Source organism: Hyalella azteca, unplaced genomic scaffold (genome assembly GCF_000764305.2).
Source record: "Hyalella azteca isolate HAZT.00-mixed unplaced genomic scaffold, Hazt_2.0.2 contig11500, whole genome shotgun sequence".
NCBI lineage: Eukaryota > Metazoa > Arthropoda > Malacostraca > Amphipoda > Hyalellidae > Hyalella > Hyalella azteca.
The window spans coordinates 33,971-43,802 of record NW_025941495.1 but is presented as its reverse complement, the minus strand read 5'-3'; positions in this window follow the sequence as shown (position 1 = coordinate 43,802).

Here is a 9,832-nt window from a genome sequence, read left to right as displayed (position 1 = left end):
TAACTGCACTGTTCATCCACTGGGACTTTTTGACTCCTCCAAGCGTAATCTTGGGTACACAAGCATCAACTGCAGACATAACCGTGTCTTTGAGAAACGACCATGAATCAGCCACATTCATATCCTTAATACAGTCCGAAATATTCGCCACATTCACCGTTTCACGGAGCGTATCATCGTCGCCTTTCGCAAAGTTCAAACGTTCACGCTTCCGAAGCGTCGTGTTGCTGTCGTGCGCCCGAACCTAGAGTTTGGAAACGTCGTGTGGTCACCGAAACTTGAAAAGTACAAAAATTTAATAGAAAGTGTTCAAAGACGTGCAACAAGGATAATTCCGGGCTTAAAATGCAAGTCCAATGAGGAGAGATTGAAGATTGTGAAGCTTCCAAGCCTCAGTTATCGACGTTTTCGTGGGGAACTCATTGAAGCATAACATAGTGATGTGATGTCGACGCTAAAGAGTAGGTAGGCCTGATGTAGCCTGTCGCCGAATCTTGAACTTTCCGTGACTTGTTCATATAAGATCTAAAATTGGATGCTCTCTAGAATTCGATGCTCTGAAAAAACATAAATACTGAAGAAATTTTCACTCAGATCTAGAGGAGACTTCTTGGAGATCCTTCTCAATCGGCGCCCATCTGGTCAGCTCGCTTCATTCGACGTCAATGCCTATTCACCAACGTGCCAACCGAACAAACTTTATAAATAATAGTCAAATATGTCTACTCTAATGAAACTTTGCCGGCCCTTTCAATCCCTAAAAATATTCTACTTGATCTCCTCCGCCTCTGTACTTCAGAATCGCCTTTCCAGACCCCAGATAACAAAATATAACATGTATTGTAGGATTCACAAATCAACCCTGACCTCTACTGTCGATATGTCGACATCTTCGTTATCGTTCGAGACAAAGTTCACATGATGGCGCTGCGCGCGGCTTTAGAACGCAATTCCGTTCTGACATTCACTTACGAATTCTGACAAAATCACACGTTGCCTTTTCTGGACATACTGGTGCAAGACGATAATAATTCGTTCGCCACTAAAGTTTATCAAAAACCTACAGACGTCGGAAAGGTCCTGTTGTTGTTGTAATAGCCCATCCTGGCAGTGGCGACTAGGGAGGGGGGGTGATAGGTCAGTTTTTCCGGGCACTCGGTGCCACTGGTAGTACCACGACCATCACTGGCTCGCTGACCCGCCAGAACAATTTGGTTGCATTACGCAACACCCTGGACAAGCCAGGTACTCATTTATCAACCAGAGTTGGATGAATGGCTGAGTTGACCATGAGCTGAGCTTCCCGCTTAAAACTTGTCCACAGTGGGACTCGAACCCGGGCGCTGGGTGCGAGAGGCAGAGTCTCTCACCACTGCACCACCACAGCTTGGTTCAGGAAAGGTCCTGAACCAAAAAAGCGAATGTCCCCGGCGCTACAAAATCAGCACCATACGCGCCCTCATACATCGAGCGTTCAAGACATGTACATCCCCTCGTGACTTAAAAACTGAACTCGGGACCTGCAAACAAATTCTTGTCAAAAACGGTTATGCAAACAAAACGATTGACAAAGAAATTTCTAATATCAGAGCACGTCAAAACCCAACAGATGAATCCACATCAAGAGGTTGATTAACCCGAATTTACTATCAAAATCAAATGAACGGCGGTCATAGGACTGACGAACGAGTCCTCAATTCAATTGTGCAAAATAACATCAGCCGCACAACAGTAACTGACCAAATACAACTTTTGATTTAATACAGAAACAAAAAAACAAAAAAGTCAAGAATTTAATCATGAAAAATAATCCATGCAAAAAGTCCGGACCGCTACAAGAAACCAATGTTATTTACAAATTTTCCTGCTTGAAAGAAGGTTGTAGACTTCTCAAAAATGTAAATTACGTCGGTTTGACAAGCACGACATTGAGCCGCAGACTCACATGCCATCTGCAAGCTGGAGGACCAAAGAATCATATGCGGGAGGCCCACAACGAGACTATCACCCGTGCAACGTTGGAGGCCTGCACCAGCATCATCATGCGGTGCCCCGACACTACGAGACTGTCGATAGCGGAGGCTCTCATTATCAAAGGCGAGTCTCCTGCTATCAATTTGCAAAGCGCCGGATTCGTCAGGACGTTGAAATTATTCTCGGATTAATTTGATTTTCGATTTTGAACCGTAAGTCCGTATCTACGATACTTTCTGTACGAACTTATGCCATGTCCAAATTTCAATTTTAAGCGTTGTAATAACTCTTCACTTGCTTTGTAATGAATATGGATATATTCGAAACGTCGCACTGCAATAAAATGTCATTTGGTAATCTGCTTTTTGATCTCCAAGCACCTGCAAGAAATTTCGTTCGGCTCATCGAAAAAATCAATAAGAAAATTGTTAATAAAAAGTACGCTCTGGGCTTCAATCAAACCTGTATAAATGAAGAACTTCTGCCTAACCACACTAATATATATATTGCAGACCAGAGAATTCGTTTTATTGACAATATTCTTATTAGTGTTTTCAATAGATCGAACAAGATTTTTCGTTTGCACGGGTAAATTGAAAATCAGATTACCGAAAGACATTTTTATTTCTTTTAACGACGTTTCGAATGTTTCTATCACTCATTATCAAGTTAAAAGGCGCATTGAGTGATGGAATTTGGGTCGTCATAAGTACAAAATCAAGTAAATAGGATACTACTAAAAATCAAAATCATTTGGAATAATTACAAAATCGCCAAAGTAATTAAGAATTAAAGCACCGAAAATTACTCCGAAAACAGCCTCAAGGTTCTGACAAATCCAGTAGTTGAAGGTTGATGGCTGGGGTCCCATCCTTAATGATGAGGGCCTCAGCTATTGCGAGTCGGTTGGGGTCGGGGCATCTCATGACGACGCTGGTGCATTCTTCCAACACCGTACGAGTGATGGTCTCGTTGTGGGCTTCCATCAGGTGGTTCTTTGGCCCACCAGACTGAAGGTGGCACGTGAGACGTCGGCTTAATGTCGTAGTTGTGAGCCCGATGTAGTCCATATTGGGGAGAAGTCTACAACCTCTATTGCAAGAAAATTTATAGACTACATTGGTCTCTTGGAAAACTCTCATTTTTTGCAGGTGATGAAGAATTTGAATGATAGAATGAAGGATCCGTTCATCTGCTTTATAACTGCTGGTCATTTGGTTCTCATAGTAAATGGTTGTGACGTTTGCGTCAGTCTCTGGTTCGTGGTTGAGTCTGTTTTGGTACATTCGAAGTTTCTAAATTTCTGTGTTGATGGTTATATCGGTAAATCCGTTATTGACCAGGATTGTTTTGCAATTTCTCAGCTCCGTATTCAAGTCATTTTCAGACGAGCAGGTTTTGAAGGCTCGTTGGACGAGAGCCTTCAAAGAGAACCTTATATATTGCAAGAGAGCCTCAGCTATGGCCAATCTTGTGGCGTCTGGGCATCTCATGACGATTCTGGTGGGGTCTCCAATGTCGCGCGAGTGAGGGTACGAAGAGTGCGTCATCAGCGTCTGGGTTGTCAAGGTCTGGGTTGCTCCTCATGTTCCAGTCGATCGCCTGTCTCCATGTGGTTCCACATTTAGGGTAGGCGTGCATAGCCAATTTTATGCATCAATAAGCCCTGAATCGAACGTCTTGGATCTCTCCGGACATCCACCAATCATCCTTGAAACACTTGGCTTTGTCCTCCTCCGGCTACCCTGAATGTGGTATCACATGGAGCCAGGAAATCGACTGTAACATGAGGAACAACCCAGACCTTGACAACCCAGACGCTGATGACTCACTCTTCGTACGCAGCCCCTACCTTGAGTGAGATTAGTGGGGCTAATTTGTGACTAGCTTTCGGGCTGAATACTTCTTACTTAAAGCTGGAAATGCTAAGAAACTATATTTGGGTTCTACAAACCATAAATCACCATCAGGTCGTGTAGTTTATACCTATAGCTGGAAAGGCTAAGAAACTAGCTCTGGGTTTTGGTGTTTTACCAACAAACAGTAGGCACCAGAAACGGTTTTATTTTTGACATTATTATGTTCGGATTTAGTTACCCGTTCGTTGCATACAAACCACTTTATTAAAATCAAAGATTATTGGCGTGTATATTTATTACAAATAAATGAGGATATACCCCTTGTACTTTTGAATGACAGACGAATTTTAAATATTTTTCAGGTCTCTGAAGCCCACTGGAAACCTAGCGCTATCAAGACTCATCTGCCCTTTTCCATGCTGCCCAAGAATTTATTGAACACATAGAATAGAATATAAGTGTCGGCATTGAAGAAATAGACCCATGGTCTGTCGCCGATTCTTGAACTTTTCAAGACCTGATTCACAAGGGATCCGGCCTTTCGAACCCGATCTTTCCATAACCGACGACTGGTTGAGATAGCTGCCTGACTTACTGCCTGCTAGGCATTTTTAGACTGAAGTTGCTAAGCATTTTAAGTTGCTAGGTATTTTTAAGTTGCTAGGCATTTTAAGCTTGAACATATGCTCCTGCATAGCTTCGTCTAATCAGTTCTTGAAGGCGTTCATCCTCGGGACGTCAACGATGCTATCAGAAAGTCTGTTCCACATGTCGGTGACTCGAAGCGAGATGAAATGTTGTCGCATGGATGTGTTACAACGCAGTTTTTTACCTTTATAGCCGTGTCCCTGGTGTTGGTTCATGTTTCAAATTCTAGTAATTTTTCGGGGCCATGAGTATACTTGTATGAGTATACCTTGTATAAGCCATGAGTATACTTGTATGCTTCAATGAGGTTCCCACGCAGACGTCGATAACTGAGGCTTGGAAGTTTCATAATCTCTAATCTTTCCTCATTGGACTTGCTTTTCAAGCCTGGAATTATCCTTGTTGCACGTCTTTGAAGACTCTCGACTAAATTTTTGTCCTTTTCAAGTTTCGGTGACCACACGACGTTTCGAAATTCTAGGTTCGGGCGCACGACAGCAATAAACAATTGCTTAATCGCTCCTGCATCTAGGAACTCGAAAGAGCGTCTGATCAGTCCAAGTCGTTTATTGGCTTTATTAGCTTGACCTTCAATATGCGTAGAAAATTTCAACTCATTGTCTATATGAACTCCTAAATCTATTTCCATTGTCGACTTCGACATCATCACTCTGTCATTGCAACCGTGTCTTCTCATACTGTAATCTTGCTGTTCATTATTCTTGCCAAGGTGGATCACTGTACAATTTTTTAGCGTTAAAATGCAGCTGCCACATATCAGCCCAGTCAATCAGCCTGTCAAGATCGCCTTGCAACTGTACTTTTTGCGACAGATTCTTCAATGTTTTATAAGTTTTTGTGTCGTCAGCATACATCGAGCACACGCTAGACACAGCTTCGGGCAAATCGTTTATCAACGCAACGAATAAAACAGGCCCAAGAACGCTTCCTTGTGGCACGCCGCTGCGCACTGAAGCCCAGTCTGATACGGACCCAATAATACTGACACGTCAAGTTTAAATCAGAAAAATGCATGTATAATATTGTTTAAATAGTGGCACGCTTTTTGCACGTAGTACTGATGCGTCATTTTTGCCGAGCTAAAATGGGTATTGATGACCCAGACAGAGGCAAAAAGTGCATCAAAATATGGCCAATTCTAACTCATTTCTCTGAGTGCAACATTGATTTCTTTGCCGACCTCTCAGTAAGTCCAGAAATTCAATTGATAATTTTAATTCATTTAATTCATCTGAGCTAAAATTAGAGTGGACTTCATAGAAAACGCGAAATTATAATACGAAATGAATGATCAGACAAGCGTTCATCAAGTTGGCAATAATTTAATGTCTGACTGTTGAATTTCAATACTTAAAATGAATTAATTTGATATCTCACAATGCACTTAATTATAAATAATCTTAGTTACAAAGAACATATACCATAGACTCAAATTTGGCTACAAACTGGACCCTTCCGTACGACGAATTCACGAATCTTTTAAAAGACGATCTTGCAACAAGCCAACAACAAGACATTTAAAACATTTCAAAGACCAGTATCGTTACCTCATCCTATCTCTGCTATTGCTTGGAATGCAGAATATGAAATACGCGTGTTGCACACTGTTTAGTGTTAACAACAATGTGTTGTTGTAAGATTTACCTACATACATGAATCGTCTTTATAGACTCTGATGCAGGCAGCCACTCATCAACTTATTAAGCCTGATGTATCTATTGAGATGGTAGGCATTAATTTATAATGCCTGAATTACTCTTCCCATTGACCCCACAGGTTGTTTACGTGTCACGTAATCCCAAGGACAACGTACTGTCCGCTCAGCACCACTACAAGCTACACAAAATGAACAACTTCGTCGGCACGCAGGATGAATTTGTTGACCTTTACGTGGAAGACATACGTGAGATTCACTCATGTTTTGGTTCTATTGCAGAGTTAAAAATATAATAAAACACTGCAATCGTAGTTTTTTCAACGCTCTTTCAGAGACAGTTGTAGAATCATAAATAATCCTGATGTCATTGTGTTTTAGAAAAATCGTCGCGATTTTAGTTTTATTTAGAGAGTGTATTTACAGTGTTGTGAATGAAAAAAGATACTCCTTGCGGTATTTTTAGCTCGTTTTCCTTGTTGTGTAGCCCGTATACGGGCAGCACCTGAGGGAGGCGTGGTTTTTTGATTCGAAACATATTAGATAATTTTAAAATATTCCCCTCCAAAAATAATCTCTAATCTCACGATTCCATGCACCGGAATAGTATTTCAAGACCAACCCAGCGTTGGCGCTATAATCGTAATCAAAGCCCAACCCCGCGTTGGCACTAAAATCGTTATCAAAGCCCAACCCAGCGTTGAAACTAAAATCGTTATCAAAGTCCAACCCAGCGTTGGCGTAATCAAAGACCAACCCAATCGTTATCAAAGCCCAACCCAGCGTTGGCACTAAAATCGTTATCAAAGCCCAACCCAGCGCTGGCGTAATCAAAGACCAACCCAATCGTAATCAAAGACCAACCAACCCAGCGTTGGCACTAAAATCGTAATCAAAGACCAACCCAGCGTTGGCACTAAAATCGTTATCAAAGCCCCACCCAGCGTTGGCACTAAAATCGTTATCAAAGCCCAACCCAGCGTTGGCGTAATCAAAGACCAACCCAGCGTTGGCACTAAAATCGTAATCAAAGTCCAACCCAGCGTTGGCACTATAATGGTAATCAAAGTCCAACCGAGGGTTGGTGCTATAATCGTGATTAAAGCCAACCCAGCGTTGGCGCTATAATCGTAATCAAAGCCCAACCCAGCGTTGGCACTAAAATCGTAATCAAAGCCCAACACAGCGTTGTCACTATTTTCATAATCAAAGTCCAACTCAGCATTGGTGCTATAATCGTGATTAAAGCCGACCCAGCGTTGGCACATCAGAAGACGGGAAATACTAAGAAATAGAAATTATTCTTACCCAACGACGTTAAGATATGTTAAGAGTGTTACCCTAGTGAAAATGATTTGTTACGTTACTTACGTGTTATTAAGAGGCTGCAATTAATGAATAATTATCGTATGTTATAACTGCATGTCGATACAATTGAGAAATAAAGTGTATTCATTCGATAGACGATAATCTATTGTGCATGATTACATTGAAATTCTCTCAAGATAATATATAAGTAAAGGGTGGATTGAAAACGATTGGACTGAAATGTGTACTCATGATTTGGGATCTTATTCGATGTTATTTTGCAAGTCATCTAATTTGCAAGTCATAAAAATTTGCAAGTCATCTAAATCAGGCGTGGAACGTATACAATACATAACAATAATATTTCTTCTACGTATCATAAGAATTGAATTAATGTAACTTTTCTTACGCCAAATAATCTGCTTTTTCATCCATATAAAATTGTGCTGGAATATCTGCCCATTAATTTACGATAACTTCGAAGCAGTAGATCTACCGCGACGTATGAACATATGATAACCTTTAGCGGCAGGATTTACCGGAATTCGGTCCCGTAAAAAAATCTCAAGAGGGAACCATACATACGTAGTTTTCTGGAATATAATTTTTCAACCGAACGTAGTTTTCTAGAAGTAAGTCAATGGTTTAGATCGCTCAATGTCACGGTAACAAATTTAACTCGTTATAAAGCGCTTTATAGATGTCATTTTAGGAATTTGTTTTCCTCCAATTTGTCATTGCATTAATATATAAGCAAACAAAAACTCACATCCCTTCACCCGCCGTTTATCTCCAATCAGCTTTAATATTCGTCAAAAGTCTAATATTGACAAATTAAATAATGCAACTTAAATTCTATCATAAGATACATCAAGCCTATTGCCCACTGCCTCAGTCCGTCGGATACACGAAACTGCTATCTAATTCTTTATAAATATCTACGTGTTCAAAGTACACGATTCCAGCATTTATTTCCGAACAGAATCATGAGACTGTCTCTTAAAGTTATGAACTGACCGGTTGAAGATGTTCAATAAGCAGGTATTTTTTAATTAGGAAATTACAATAATTAGATGTTGCAGTGAAGTATAATTTCGCAAAGAATGTTAACTCTGCAGGAAGTGAATCTAATGAACCTGGAGACAGTACGACGTTTAAAATTGCTCTGATAACGAAAATACGCTGACTAGTATGACTATACGCTAGTAGCTGATACATTTAGAGTTGCATTTGATTCCTCATGTCTAAAAAAACACTAAGGGGAACTTTTGCCCCCCGCGTGCTATACACATCGGCTACTCACTTGAGTTGCTAAATCGTCCTTCCTTCTTCATGGACTCCATTCATTTGCGCAGAGTTCAAGACCATTTGTGTTGTTTAGGTGATTTCTTCCTCCGTCTGTTTTGAAGGTTTTCAAAATTTTTTTTTCCAGAGTCATCACATTATTCGATCACTTCACATTGCTGTCAAAGCACCTGTTCAGCTCATTTTTTCCAAACATCACTGGCACGAGTCTGAATTAAGTACACTCTTCTTGCCAGGCATTGCAGAGGCTGGGGCGGCTAGCTGCAGCTTATTAGACTTTACCGACACAAAGAAAACTTTTCGCCAGACTTGGGGTTTTAGCTAAATAAAGTTGGCTGGTCAGGACGTTTCATTGAGAAAATCCATGTATTTAAATCGAACATTATTTCTTTGAAAGTGTTTTTTATGTCGTAGTTCAGGTGCAATTCACCCGTGTGAAGCCGATTGAGCCAAAAAAAACTTATATTAAATAATATGTTTGCAACAAAAAGTTTATAAATACATATATTTCCAGTAAAATCTTTACTCAGTCGTAGAAAAAAAATTGAGGCCGACTACCCTCTAATCGACTCGACTACTCTCATGAGGTCGACTACACTAAAAAGTAATCTCTAATCTCATTGTTACATGCATCGGAGTAGTAGGGTAACATATGGGGCAATCGGACCAGTGCGGGTCACGGGCCCAAAGCGGGTTTCCCGCTAAGTTTGGCAGATATTGGCCCGTGCGCTCAATCGCCGGTCGACAGTTGCACTGGGATGAAGTGTTCGGCTCTATGTTTTGCTAAGAGTTTGCGTTGTTAAGTTATTTGCAAATAACTGTTTTACCCCAGATTTTTTTGCTGCTAAAGAAAACTGTTTTCAATAACTGTGTATGAAGCTTTTGAATTACTGTGAATTATATTTTGAAGTATTATTTGGAGGGATAATTTTGAGTTTAAGTTTAGATTATTAGCTTTCAAAATAAAATGTTTATACGATATCAATAGAAATTATACCTAGTGGGGCAACGGGCCCATGCGTGTCACGGGGCAAAGCGCCCATGGTGGGATAAATACCCCTCT